Here is a 16,004-nt window from a genome sequence, read left to right on the forward strand (position 1 = left end):
AGAATCTCTATACACCAAGATACCACAAATGGCAACACTCAGAGTGATTGAAAACGTACTGAGAGACAAAGATCCACCCATACAAACCCCAGTCTCTTTTATCATGCAACTGGCAAAAATCGCCCTAACAAAAAACTACTTTTTACATGAAAACACCTACTATGAACAAGTCTCTGGCACTGCTATGGGTGCCACTTTTGAAAAGTGCCGAGCCTTGCAAATCTCTATGTCGCAGATTTAGAAGAAAAAAAAGATCTACCATGAGAACAACCGTTGGAACGCCAAAATAGAACTCTGGTCAAGGTACATCGACGATGTACTGCTAATATTTGTAGGTAACGAAACAGAACTCGAGCCCTTCATGAACTGGCTCAAGCAACAAAACCTCTTCTTGAACTTCACTGAAACACATAGCAAGAGTGCCGTGCACTTCTTAGATATGAACCTGGAAATAAGGAACGAGACGATTGTACGCACAGTGTTCAATAAACCAGACAGGAACTCGCTCCTGACTTTCAACAGTTATCACCATGCCAGTTTGAGAAACAATCTACCATTTGGTCAGTTCCTGAGGTACCGTAGAAACTGCTCAAACCTTACAGATCATGACCAACAATCTAGGCAGCTGACAACCAAGCTAATGAATCGAGGATACCCCAAACGCTTAGTGAAGCAGGCTCGCAAGAGGCCAAAGAACATACCAAGAGATGTGACATTGGAACACCACAGAAAACAGAAAGACACCAATGAAAAAATAACAGCCGTATTCAGCTTCTCTCCTTTAGTAAACAGAATTAAAAAAGAGGTCCTCAAACTATGGCCTATCCTCAATGTAGGTGATCATACTCTCGACATCCCAAGGTTCGCTATGAAAAGGAGGCACAATCTACGTGACTCCCTTGTTCACACCTATAAAGAAACAGAACCAAAACAGAACACTCTGTGGAATCAGAATCCAGGAGTGGGACATACACCCTGTGGCACATGCAGTTCCTGTGCTACCACAAAGAGATCCACAAGCATTGACATAGGATGGCACTATCCGTGGAACCATAAGAATCTAACTAACTGCATTAGCAGTAATGTCATCTATATTATCACATGCCCTTGTCAAAAACGCTATGTAGGCATGACTACACGCCCAATAAAGACAAGACTTGTAGAACACAGATCCTGTATACGCACCAAAAAACTGACTGCCCCGATGGTAAAACACTTCATATCCAAGCAGCATGATCCATCGGACTTTACATGGTCAATCATTAAAAAGATGTCAATACCAAAAAGGGGAGGTAACATCCAGAACCTCCTTTACAGAAGGGAACAGCTATGGATATTCCGTCTGAAAACAGATACGATCGGCCTGAATGAACCTACCAGCTGGCATACTTTGGCAACTATGTGACAATTATTTTGCCCAGCACCTGATACACAACTATAAGACTTGAATCTCTCCGACACACAAGATCACTACAAAATGCATACAATATCACTACAAAATGCTTATATGACATTGATAACTTATTATGCCTAAAATGTTTTTGATCCTCAGTAGATGACACGGATTAAATAACACACAGAGCAAAAGCTCGCCCCAATGTAATAGAAGGGGCCACTAATATATTCACTGACGCGATCACCTCATGCAATGTATGCCTGACAAGACGCACAGATGTCGGGCTTACACTACAGATACTAGGAGATTTGGGGTATGGTTCATGCTGTGCACACCCCATGTAAAGTCTGTCTAAATTGCTACAGCAAGACATCTTTTGACATTTCTTTTTAGTTCCATACCACCAAATCATCGGAAATCATCAGAAATCAGTAGTAATGTGCTTTGTATGTGCCTGGATGTTCCGAAATCACACGCAGCTCACCAGATCCTGCACACGCAGAACAGAAGGTAAGACCTCCGCATAGCCCGGCACACGCCCTCTCACTCCTCCGTCCTCGGGGTTGAGAGAGAGAGACGTGCACATGGGCTAGGAGATCAATTTGAAATTACAGGACCGACCGCAGCAGATCAGTCTCTTTGATCTGATTCTCGAATGTTATTTCAACACAAGCTCATGCTACCCAGCACGGCTTGCTAAAAGATAGACAATAATGTTAACTGGTGATAAGATAAATACTAATGAAATGCTTGCTGTATTGCCTGCACTGACATGACAAATACACGTGGCTGATGTCTTATTTCTGGCTCCTAGGTAACAGGGTTTGCCAGATTTCCCAGGCACCCTGCAACATTGCCCACATCTGAATCTACCCGGAGTTAGGCAATCATGGAAAGGGTAAGCTACAATTTCTGGTACAGTTTATATACCATAGCAGATATGCAGTTTATGACTAGAGATACGTTAAATTGGACCTGTATCTTCTTCCCATACCCCTCCTGTAATCCCAAACAGGTGGGCAAAGCATCAACTACTGCAGACAATGCTGCATTGAAAAACAGATAAGGCACGCGAGGCTGGTGCCTTTTTGATATCCCTGAAGTAAGTGGTACATCAACAGTATTCCACTGAAATCGGTTGGCTTAAAAACAATCCAGTCTAGTGCGAAGTAAATAATGTTACAGCATAAGGTTGTTTTTTCTTTACATCTCTCCTGAAAAAAACGGACAGAGATACATCACGAACAGCGCAAAAATTAAACATAGTGACCTAATGACAAGTAGGAATCTCTGGTGTTTAAGTGGGGTTTTTTACTCTACAAACTGAAAATCAATCATATCAACTGCAAGTATTTCTTACAGCAGTGAGCCCTCTGTAAAGGTATATGCACAAATTCTCAACTAACACCTCACAAGAGGACATAGAATCTACAATAAAATTTGAAACTATTCATTTGAATAGCAGACGACACATGCCCAGTTCTTTAAATGTAGCGTGTGCCTTTTAGCACAATACTGTTCACAAAGGCAAGATTGAGATAATGGCAACACACGTTGGTACTTTTCAACTTGTAGAATTAATTAACCTGTGTGGTTTTTTGGTGTGACAATATATTTGGGCAACCCACAGATGGTAACCCTGAACAGTCCTCTTTGTGTATTGTAGTCCTTCTTGCAGCCACAGGCTGTGGACTGAATTAGCACAATACTGTTCACAAAGGCAAGATTGAGATAATGGCAACACACGTTGGTACTTTTCAACTTGTAGAATTAATTAACCTGTGTGTTTTTTTGGTGTGACAAGTGGTTCAAGTCACACCAATTTATGCCAAAAGCCGCCAAATGAATTGAATAGTGAGAAAGTAGTAACAATACCTTTCCTTAGAGCCATCAAAGGACTCTCATCTTCTTCATGAAGGTGATAGGACCTTCTTTGATCTTCATTCTCTACATATTCAAATGGGTAGGCAGAAAAATACTTAGCCTGGGGACAGGGGACCTCCCGTGGTTAGTGTGGAGATGCGTGGCCACAGAGCCACCTATCGTACAACATCTGTCTGCGTGTTTAAGCAGCTAAAGGTGTTCCTGTGGCAGATATTTCACACAGCAAAAAAAATATGTTTTTGAATATATTTTTGTTGAAATCATTAAACGCTTATCACGTGAAAAGTTGAAACCACTCACCACCAGCAGTGGTGTGTTCAACTGGTATATTCAACGTGGCGGAGTGGCACTCGTAGTAGATCTAGTTCGCAACCAAATTCCAAGGCTCACAATACAGATTGTTCAAACTCGGGGAAGCTGTGAAGGATAGTGGTGACCGTTAAAGATACACTGAACTCTACGTTTACTTAATGCAATGTTCGATATTCAATATTATGATAGCTAATCCATCACAAAGGGAACATAAAGCCCCATCTACTCGTGTTCTTTGAAGCTGTTCACAATGAAATGGCGTTAGTCCCACTGGGTACTTCTATCGCTGCATGTAATGGCCACTTTGTACCCGTTTATTCTGCAAATGATATGGGAATGAACCCTAGTAAGCCTTTAATGAGAAATTGCTAGCGAAAAATCACTGATCCATACCATAACTTCATAGGGTCTCACAGCCCAGGCAATTGCACTTACCGATACGAGTCGTGGATAACTACTTTACAGTTCAGATGTTCGAGAGATGGTGTCCATTACCACGGTAACAGCACTCGCTGTTACCTCGTGGCACGTCCCATCTTATGGAAGTTCAGGAAATAAAGGCTGCCATCACTAAGAAAACAGACTAGGTAAAGGATACCCAGCCCAGCATCCATCATGGAGTGGATTTACCCACATAGCAAACTCCATTGAGTAATGAATGCTCCAGCCATCTATCAGCGAGAACCTAAAAAGGTTAATGAGGTATATTAGCTCTGTAATGACAACAAACCACGTGGGTTCCTGCTTGATAAAACAAGAGAAAGAAATAAAAAAATATAAAAATATGAAAGCACGAAAGAAAATTATTAAAGCAACTCATAAAGAATATAGCAAGTAGAACGCTGTAAATTGAAGGATTTAATAATCTATCCCTTATCATCGTAACAGGTGATGATAGTACATCTGCCCTGTATTAGAGATCTAACATTGTAGTCCCTTCATTAGTCAGAAGTATAATGCGACGTCACACTGTTCATATAGCTGTTTAATATATAGGGGGAACATGTGGAAGAAGTAAGTTAATAAGGGCAGTGGGTATAACATACCCTCACTTTTAACAATTGGAATAGATTACTATGGATTCAATGGGTCAACATCCAGTTGGCTCTCATGTGTACACCACAATATTTTAAGATACGTTTACATTGGTTGGTGTCCATAGTCCTAATTCTGATTTAGGCAATATGGTCTAGCCGTTTCATGTAGGAATGAGATGTGTAACCAATTGTCTAATTAAACGGATTGCAATCATGATTCTACAGTAAAGTATATAACTAGACAAGGTGAGATCATAATTTTGACTTAATCAATATGCTCCAGTTGTTCTCTTCTGGGCTGGATATTCACACAAGTATGTAGACAAAGTGTAAACAATAACAATCAGAGATAAGGCATTTGTATAATGTAGGAGTTCAACAGACAGTCTTCATTATCTTCCATTTGTTGGGTTATCTTTACACAATAACATTTAATAGGTTATATATATATCTATATATATATATATATATATATATATATATACATATAATGGATAAAGCAATGTAGTATTGTTAGGTAATTCAGGGATTCACTATGTGTTCTTCGTACATATTCCAATCTCTGGATAAATATGGTACAGGCAATCACAACAATAGAGCGGGCACATCCATCATGAGAAGCAGTTCAATGAACAATCCTCATTCAAGCCCCTTGGTTGAACTTTATCCAAAAGATGGATCCAGTACATCTCTCTTTGCGAAAGAAGTGAATGGTAATCACCACCTCTCTGTGGGTGTTTAACCACCTCTAATACCTAAAATTTGAGTTGGGCAATAGTGTGGTGTTGTTTTGCAAAGTGTCTTGCTACAGGTGATCTAACATTGTTGCACCTTACGTTCGATTTGGGCTCAGTCCATCTTTCCTTGACAAGTCTCATTGTCTGCCCTACGTACAGTTTACCGCATGGGCATTTTATGGTGTAAATCACCCCTGGAGTGAGACAGGTTGAAACCATGACTGATAATGTTCAACCTCTGCGATCTTATCTCTAACAGGTGGTGCCCATATGTGGCTTATCAGTGAGGGCCACGTAGTGATCCTAAAATCCCCCTTCCCCATAGCCAAGACTTCCCAATGTAGCCCAAGGATCGGGTGTTCCCTAATACATTTTGGGAGACGGCTCCTCAGGATCCAAAGCCACTCTCCGACCGTTGCCGGAAGCAGGTGCTGATTCTCTAAAAAGACCCACTGTTTGTCAGGGTCTTCCCGTAAGTGTCGGACCAGTGATCTGAGTTGTGCCACCTTATAATAGGTCATTAAGTCTGGCAGTCCCACTCCCCCCCTGTCCTTGGATAAGATGAGTGTGTCATAGCCCACCCTAGGTTTCTGGCCCTGCCACAGGAATCATGTGATGCATCTCCTAGCTTCTTTCAGGTGTTCTGTCGGCACCCTAATTGGGAGCATCTGGAACAGGTATAGAACGCTTGGGAGGAGGTTCATCTTTATTGCATTTAGGCGCCCCATCCATGGTAGCTGGCCCTTCCCCCATGTCACCATATCTGTGTATAGTCTCTCAAAGAGAGGAGGATAGTTGGCCCAGCCCAGATCCTGGTCTGGGCAAACTATAGTGATTCCCAGATATTTCAACCCATATAGCTGAATCTGCATACCCAGTGGCACCAATTCCTCCGTGTTCCTGGCTTTGTCTGGGTAGAATGGGAAAACCACTGACTTGGTCGTGTTTACTTTGAACCCCGAATACCCTCCAAATGTTCTAATTACCTCCAGGGCTGCTGGGATAGAACGGGTGGAGGGCCTCAGGTGGAGCATTATGTCATCGGCAAAGAGGCCCAGCTTGAATTCCCTGTCCCCTACCATGATACCCTCGACCTGTGGGTCCCCCCTCAGGTATTCGCCAAGATTTCCATAGTCAGGGCAAAGAGCAGGGGTGAAAGTGGGCACCCCTGTCTCGTGCCACTCTTTAGTGGGAAGGATCTGGGTAGGCGCCCGTTAACTGTGACTCTGGTTGTGGGGCCCTCATATAGAGCCTGGATGACCCTTTGGAGCCCCCTCCCAAAACCAAATTTCCTAAGTACCCCATTGAGGAATTCCCAGTCCACCCGGTAGAAAGCCTTCTCTGCGTCGATGGCCACCAGTACTGGGTTACCTCCCTTCCCTGCTGCTGTTCTCATGAGGTGAAGAGTCTTGTGGAGGGTATCTACCCCCTGTCTCCCTCGGATGAACCCCACCTGGTCTGAATGAATAAGTTTAGGCATAAGGCCCTCCATTCTCGTGGCTAAAACCCTCGTTAACAGTTCTGCGTCCATGATTAGCAGAGAAATTGTCCGATATGATTTGCAATCGAAGGGGTCTTTCCCCTCCTTTGGGATGACCGTGATCAATGCCCTCCCGAATGACTGAGGGGCTTTCCCTGTGATCAATTTAGGCGGATTTCTCCCCTAAAATTAGTGGCCACCAGGGATCTGATCCTCTTCTTTTCTAATCCCTCCTTAATCAGGAGGCCCCCCCAGGTCGCCTTTGCAGCATTCCAGACCATTCCCCTTTCAACCTCCCCTGTATCATTAAATTGAAAACATTTCTAGATGGCCTTTCTCATTTCCTCCACAAAGATGGTGTCCTTTAGGAGAACGTTGTTACAGTGCCAGAGGGACTCCCTTGGCTTCAGGCACGAGAGGGTTACCCTGAGCTCCACTAAGTTGTGGTCCGACCAGCTGACTGGGACATGTATACAGGAATTCACTCTATTGAGGTGCCTTTGTTCTAGAAAAAAGTAATAAATCCTTGGTATTGAACCGTGTACAGGAGAATAATAGGTATAGCCCTCCACTGTCGGGTTACTATCCCTCCAGATGTCTACGAGACCCTGGTTCCACATGTGGTCGATAAAACCGTTACTTGGGGTCCCACCTCTACTACCCACTGGAGTGTGCCCACCACTATGATCCATCGTCCTGTCAGCCCACATGTTGAAGTCCACCCCCCCTATGATGAGGAGGCCTTCCGTCCTATCCATGATCTCCCTCATAGCTTCCCTGAGGAACTGCATTTGGCCCATATTGGGGCTGTAAATTGAGGCCAGGGTTATTTTCATATCATCTGCAGACCCCGAAAGCACTAGTTCCCTCCCATCCTCCCGGCCCCAGGCTACCGGGTCCGTGAGTCTGAACCTACGGCTCAAAATAATCCCTACACCTCCCTTTTTAGTTGGTCCCGAGGCCCAGAACATTTGCCCAGTGTGAGCCCCTGGGATGCGCCTCTCCTCCTCCTGGACTGTACGGGTGTCCTGCACCAGGAGTGCATCAAGGGTACCATTGTTCAGCTCCCTCCCCAATAGAGAGCGTTTTGTGGGGAGTTGAGTCCCTTCACATTTAAGGAGTCCAACTTAAGAACCTCTACCCGGCCTACCAAGTTAGAGCGTGCGATTTTGAGTCGGCATGTCCCTCCACAACCCTTTGAGATTACAAATCACTGAGCCTCCCATTGGTACTTCGTGTTTGTCCATCCATGTATCAGACCCTGTGTCTAACCTTTCATGCCCCTCCCCCCTTGAACTGTACATGTTCGGAGACGCCCACCATATGGTGTGCCGCTGTCAGGTACTGTCAGGTTGGAGTGACATATTCTTTTACATACAGTAACATATACTCATTTACATTGGGTCAGGGGAGAGACATATTTAGTATAGAAAGGTTTGGGAAGTTATTATGGGTTATATTTTTAAACAGCCAATTTTGCCCTTAACCTTCATTGCAGTCTATGGAAAATGCCCCAAGCCAAGATGGAGGTTCTCAGTCTAAATTCTAATTGGCTGGAGATTGTTTATAGGGAGGACAGTGAACATTCTAAACTGCCTTTCATCATCTTTGCCCAGCTGAGAGGTCGTGTGCTATGCTGCTCCTGCTTAACTTGTTCAGGGGTGTCAAGTTTCAAGCAGTCGAGCGGCATCTTTGAAAATATAACAGGAGTCGTGTATGGAGTTTCGTGGAGACACAGGACAGGAGTGAGAAATTTCCAATTTTCTGAGAAAAGAAGTTTTCAAGACTCAATCACAAGATAAGTGACTTTCCATGTTTTGATGAACTTTGTAAAAAGGTCATATTAATTTAAAAGGATTGAAATCGCAAACCTGTATCAAAAGACTGTAGCGCGTACGTTTGTTTTCTTTCCTACGTATCATTTCAAACTAGCGCGTGAATTTTCCGTTACCTTGAGCCTTCGCGAGTGACTCTGCGCATGAGAGTGAAACGCAAGCGTGAACTTTTGACTCGCGTTTTCTGTTCATATACGCGAGGGTTTTGCTACATGAGTTTGTGCTTGTATTTTATTACGCGTTTCAAATCTGCGCGTGCGCATGAACAAATCTATGTGAAGCTTCCGCGCGAGCTCACAGAAGTGTCACGTGATAAATAAAAGCACGTGTGCTTTTTTCCCGCGATTTGGTTTTTGCGCGTGTGCGTATTTTTTTTGTGGGTTGGACTTTAGCGCAAGTGTGTCTAGCTCGCGTCTTGGACTTTAGTGCGTGTGCGTCTTACCCGCTATTTGGATTTTCAGCACGTGTGCGTATTTCTCGCGTCTGGGACATTAGCGCGTGTGCGTCTTACCCGCTATTTGGATTTTCAGCGCGTGTGCGTATTTCCCGCGACTTGGAGTAAAGCGCGTGTGGTTTTTCCCGCGGTTGGATTTTCAGCACATGTGCGTATTTCCCACGACTTGGATTTTCAGCGCGTATGCGTTTTACCCACGGTTTGGATTTTTCCACGTCAAGATTTCATCGCAAGTTTAAAATCGTTCAAGAGTAAAAGACACTCTAAAAAGAAAATGTAAAAAGAAATACAAGAACTTAAAAGAACTTCCTTAAACTTATTTTAAAGAACTTTAGACTTTGTTCAAGAATCTTGAGGTTGAGAAGATGAACTACAAAGTTAAATATTACATTCATGGACCTGCTGAGAAGGCTGAATGATCTTTAAGATTCTGGTCAACAAGTAAGGAAGTCTTGTCTGCTTATCACTTCTCTGGGCATTCTGAAGAAGGGGTTCAGCAGCTTCCGCAGACACCAGGATCTCAGCCCTGACAGCCGCTAAGGTTGTGGCCATCACTCCTCTGTTGGTTCCCATAACACCTCATCTCCCCCCGATAGGAGTAATATACTTCTGGTTTCCATCTCTTCCTCATTCCAGGGACCCTTGCTCATCAGTTTTGTTCTCCCCTTCCCTCACTCGGGCAGGGGTTATTCAATTTCTGAAAATGTCTACAGACTTGTATCTTCTTTGTGGCCCTTGGACCCAGAGGCTTTTGTTGCTCATCTCGAGGTGTCGCCTCTATTTCCATCGTGCTCCCGCTTTCCTCCTTGCCTTTAATGACTTGTAGTACTTGAAGGGCTTCTGTACCCCCGGTCACCCTGTAGTCCACCTTGCCAAGTTCGGATGTTAGTGCAAAGGGATGAGACCAGCAGTACCTGATGTCCTTGTCGGAGAGCCATTCGGTGAGGGGGCGACACTCCTTGCGACGGGCCAGTGTCAGAGCAGACAGGTCCTGGAATATCTTGATTGTGTCTCCTTCATATCTAAAGCTCCCCAAGTGCTTCGCTTTGTCGAGAACCTCAATTTTCTCTCTATACCTACGGAAGCATACCACTATGGACTTTGGGCTCCTGCCCCCACCTCTTCCACCTTTGTGCGCTCTTTCCAACTGCACTTCTTTGCCTCCTTCCAACGTGAACAGCTGATTAATCAGGTCCTGCACTTTCCGTCCAACTTCCGCCGCCGATTCTCCTTTCTGTTCACTCACAGCGAGGATTCTCAGGTTATTACGTCTCTCTCTGTTTTCCATGTCGTCGACCTTTAGGAGCATCTCTTCTTCCCTGAGCTCCAGATCAGTCAGATGTGTTTCGTATTTCATGTCAAGGACGTCCATTTGGAATTGGTTGTGTTCAAGCCCTTCTATTTTGTCCTCGATTTTATCCACTCTGCCTTTGAGATAAGATATGGAGGCTTGTATGCCCGTTCTGATAGCTCTGATCTCTTGGGATATATCTTCAAGATCCTCTCTGGTGAGTGGCGGAGCTGGAGTAAGGGTGCCTTTGCCTGACGCCATCTCGTGGAGGGCAGTGGAGAGATTGGATCCCTGAGTAAACCCTCTTCCCCTTTGTGTCCTGACCTTGCGCCTCCTCCAGTGTGGCACCCAAGTGTGGCACCCGACTCCTGTCCTGTGGCCCTCGGGTTGTGGGGACCTCTCTCTCCTATGTCTCGTGTGGTGGCGGGATATGAGAGGCAGGGCCCGAGTTCTAACTTCTGTCTATCTCTGTGTCATTGGCTCTCTGTAAGCGTGGGGGGCTCTTGCCCGCCAGCTGTCTAGAATATGAGGGGGAACCTCCCCCTGAGGATTCTCTTTTCCTTGTGGTGCACCGAGAAATGTGTCGGGTGGGGGGCTCTCTCCAGTGCTTATTACCCCTCTTGTGCGTGCCGAGCTCCAGCTACAGGTCTCTTGCACTCGCCCTCTGGTTTGTGATTGTAGGGCTTCTCCGGGGGAGGATTATCCTCTGTGCCAAGGTTGACTCAGTGTTTTCGGGTCAGAAGAGCTTCCTGGTTTGTCCCAGCCAGAGCCCTGGAGAGGTGGGAACTCCTGCCTTTGGTGGCCTCCCTCATCCTCTCCTATGATCTCCCTTCATGGGTGGTGCCTGCCCAATGTACTAGGTGTCCGAGCAAAGGGCCTGAGCCGGGTGTTATATATTATTTTACTCCTTTTCTGCCTTCGAGGTACCTCCCTGTGAGGAGTCTGTGTCCCCCACCCACAGTCCTGCACCCGCGGGCCCCTGTGGGCGCTTTGTAAGGAGGGTGCTGCCTCTGGTTGAAATGCTAAGGCCCCCGGTCCTCTGTGTAGGTTATAGGCCAGTGCTTGTGGGGGCAGAGGCCTGATCCTCACCCTCGCTTCTGAGGGTTCTCGGCCTTAACCCAGCTAAGCGACATGCTTCCGAACAGAGCCCAGCCCAGGCTTTTCGTCACTGTGCCTCCAGTGTGTGTGCCCTGCTCCTACAGTTTCTGGGTCAATCTGCGGGCAGCACCCGCCAGTTTCACCCCAAGGCCAGGGGTTTGTGTGCACTTCTCCCTCTTTGATGGCCCCCTGGCACCTCTCCACCCGACAGGGTGCCGACCTGGTTCCCGCTTGTGTGCCGTCACATTTCCGCTCCTCCCTCCTATCCTGCTCCTCACCTCTTCGTAGGATTCTGCTGGGGTGGGGCGGTGTCAGGTTTCCTTCCCTTATTAGTTAGGTTTCCTTCCCTTATTCAAGTTTCCTTTTCATTATTTCTCTTTATTTATCCTTTTCAGATTAGCTTTGTGTGGGTGGGAAGTTTTCCATTATAGTTGGTTTGGCCTTAACTTGCTGATTCAGAATCCTGGTTCTGACCCAAGGCAAGATGGAGCCTCACAGTGACAGCTCTGATTGGTTAGAAGACAATGCTGAACAACAATGAACATTCTAAACTGTCACTCTGTGCCTTTCATCATCAAAACCCCATCTGAGAGGACGTGTTTAGTGGCTGCTCCTGCTTTAGTCTTAGGCCTGGTGGATTTTATCCTTCAGGCGTCAGCAGTTGAGCGGCTACTTTCTTGGGGGTTACAGGAGAAGCTATCAGTTGGCAGGAATTCGTTTTTGAAGACAGGAAAAGCAGAAGATCCGTTTGAATTCGCTCAGGAGATAAGTGACTTTATTTGTACTGTTAATCTGTTCATCATAAGGACATTCTCCTTGAAAATTTGTGAAAAGTTGTGTTTGTACTAGAACTTTTGAACTCCCGGAGTGCGCGTGTGTTTTCCAGTGCGGTGTTCCTTAGCGCAAGAATCTGTTTGTCGCGTGCGAATTCAAGTGAGCCTGTGTTTTCTAGCGCGGGTGTTCTGAGCGCGAGAAGTAGTTGGTCGCGTGCTATTTTAAATGCGCGTGGGTTTCAGAGCGCGGGTGCATCTTAACGCGAGAAGCTATACTTCGCGTGTGAACTAAAGAGCGCGTGTGATTTCTAGCGCGGGTGTTCTTAGCGCGAGAAGCTATACGTCGCGAGTGAACTAAAGAGCGCGTGTGATTTCTAGCGCGGGTGTTCTTGGCGCGAGAAGCTATACGTCGCGTGTGAACTAAAGAGCGCGTGTGATTTTTTAGCGCGGGTGTTCTTAGCGCGAGAAGCTACACGTCGCGTGTGAACTAAAGAGCGCGTGTGATTTCTAGCGCGGGTGTTCTTAGCGCGAGAAGCTATACGTCGCGTGTGAACTAAAGAGCGCGTGTGATTTCTAGCGCGGGTGTTTTTAGCGCGAGAACATTATTGCGCGTGTGGATTTTTGCGCGTGTGGATTATTTTGATCGCGTGTATTCGTTCGTAAGTGAACTCTTTGCGCGTGTTCTTCAACCAGGAAGATTTCTAAGTGAAGTTCATCGTTCATCTGAATGGAGATAACCTGCGTGTGCGTTTAACACGTGTTTTTTCTTCAAGGATTCTAAAACTCAATATAATTATAAATAGTTTGACAAGTTTGAAAGAAAAAGAAAGAATATTTTTAAGAACAATCTAACTGGACCTCCAGGGCATTTTGGAAAAAAGACAATGAACTAAGATTTCCAGATTTGCCTAAAGTAAGAAGTAGCTGTGAATTTCAAGTGTCTCAAGTAAGAGAGATTTTCAGCTACTTATCCGCTTCTCTAAGAAATTTCAAGAGAAGAGCCAGGTATGATTCTTTCATTATTAGTTAAGGATAAATGTCTTCCCAGTCATAACGTTAAGTAAGTAAATTAAGGAATTGTATCTGCTATTCTTATATCCTCTGCAGGTTCAGCTCTGGTTAGCCTTGACGCAGTCTGCCTGGTGTTGTTTTGTTATCCACTTCCCCCTTTCCCTTTGGGGTGTAGTTTACAGAGCTGAATTGAAATCTAGTTCTGGGAATTACATCTCAGGGGGATTGTCGGGGGTTCAGCAGCTTCCGCAGACACAGGACCTCTCAGCCTGACAGGCGGGGGCATGCCCTGGAGCTTTTACTGCTCTCTGCGTGCTTCAGGCACAGTCCAGTGCCACGGCCTGTGTCCCACTATGATCGCCGGCTCAGGTCCCCAGGCCTGCGGTCCGCCTATACCAAGTATGAAATGTCTGTGGTGCGCGGGAGTCTACGGCCTCACAGCCCGCACTGCTGTCTACTTGCCGCCTGCTGTTCGTGGGCTGGTGTAGGAGCGGGTGGGGGGCTCTCTCCCAGTGAGGCCCCAAGACAGAGGGGTTGTCTTCCGGCTGCTCCTTCGGTACCCCTAGTCCGGTGAGCATGTGCTGCTCCTCCCCTCCACCACGTGTAGAGTGTCTGTGGTGTGTGCAGGAGCTCCGGCCCTGCCGTCTGCTTGCCCCCTGATGTTCACGGGCTAGTGCGAGCGAGGGTGGGGAGCTCCCTCCAAGCAGAGCCCCGGCGCGGGAAGAGCACCTCCTAGATGTTTCCCCCTTCACTCGTGTTGGGCGAGCAGGCGCTGTGTGACCTTTCTCTTGCTGTTGGCGGGTGGGTGCTCGGCTCCAATCTGTCTCTGGAGTTCGCTCCTGCGTGTCTCCAGGGGGCAACGCTCCCCGGGCGCTGGGCCCGCCCTAGGAGGGGGTTCTCCAGTCCACCCACTCCCTCACCCAAGCGGGTACACCTCGCTTCACCCCTCTGCTGGGATCGGATCGACTATCCAGCTCCCTTGTCTTCCTCCGGCGCAGCCAGGCCTCCTCTCACGGTACAGGTGTCCTCTCGTGGTGGGGGGGACCCTGTCCCGGTGGTCTCCGCCATGTTCCCAGGGTTCTCGGGGCACCGTGTGGCCTATCCTCTGTCAGCTGGAGGAACAAGGTCTGTAGGCCCAATGGGAGTTGGCGGAGCTGCAGCCTCAGGCATCCATTCAGGTACGCGCCCCCTAGTGGTCTCCGTAATTTCTTTTTAATATGGATAGAACCCTCTTTTTTTCCACAGTTCATAGAATCATACCATTCATGAAAGAGAAGGAAGGTTTCAATAAACAAAGCCATGTCAAAAAAATCGTCTCTGAAACAGACACAGAAATGTCACGCAAATGTGACGTCATTGCGTCATGACGTGATATTGTAAACGTAATTTTCAAAATAGTGGCACGATCCACCATGTGGAACACCGCCCCATTTTTGAAATAATCAACCATAAATAAGTAGGTTTATAGGTGGAAATGGGGATATTTAATTATATCTTTTGAACTCTTGAGTATTATGTTTCACATAGCAACCATTTCACCCCCATTGAAGTTCAGAGATAACACATCTACCAGGGAATATCAGAGAGGGTTTGAAGGATTGCAATTGGCGAATAAGGTTGGACCAAATCTTTGGAAGATTCAAAGGTATTTAGAGTAAATTTTGGAAGCATGGGCTGTGGCAAAGTTATTCTTATCCAAGGATGGAGTATGCACTGACATAATATTGATTGAAGCACAGTATATATATATATATATATATATATTTATTTCTCAGGTGAACACACACTTTTATATAATTAAACAGAAGGTTGAGCTAACAAGAGGGAGTGACCCAGATTTCGAAAATAGCACTATCATATGTACCATTCTAGTTAACAAGGTAAATTTGAAGGACAATGGTATGCATACTCAATAGGGCAAGGGTGGTAGAGCGCATTTGTATATTGAAACAGCGCTCTTGGATTTTATTTTTTCAGCCATAATAGAAATGGTCATAGATGCCGTGGAATCTGATGCATGTAATTACAATAAGCATCGACAGGTAGGTAAGAGTGCCAGCAGGATTATGTGAAGCATGGAGATATTTATAATAGGCCAATTCCTTAAACAGAATAAACACTCACTGTGGCATGACTTCCCGTTAGACTAGAGATACAGAAATATAATCACAGATATTGTGATTACTGATCACGGGGTGGTGAATTGGTGTGAGGTGTGACCCGCCACGGTGCAACATGTATTTGGAGACTGAAGACAGTTTCTCGGATGAATCACCAGTGCACTAGTAATCAAATTGTGTTAAAGGGACTGTTGATAGTGGAGAGACAACTGTTCTTTATTTTATCATTATTTCTCTTTTACACTTTTTTTATTTTCTTTTTCTCTCCTTAAAAGCACATGGATATTAGTGGATTTTGTACATACAATTCATGTGGTATTCAAGTATGCCATGTATGTAATTTGAGGATAGGTGCAAATATACATTGTTTTTTTTTGCCTTAATCGATGTTGGAGGTACTAGGGTATAAGGTGAAGGAATAAATATCACTGTTATATGAAGTTACAGACTCGAAAGTCTCACTAACCGAGTGCGCCAAGACCTTTTGGTTCTGTTTTCCATGTCTTTACAGGCTGATTGTTACTGTTACAGCCTCCAGGGGATGGGTGCGGCCAGTTAACATAATTGTGCTGTCTT

This window comes from Ambystoma mexicanum, chromosome 6p (assembly GCF_040938575.1).
Source record: "Ambystoma mexicanum isolate Mex_15411 chromosome 6p, UKY_AmexF1_1, whole genome shotgun sequence".
Taxonomy (NCBI): Eukaryota; Metazoa; Chordata; class Amphibia; order Caudata; family Ambystomatidae; genus Ambystoma; species Ambystoma mexicanum.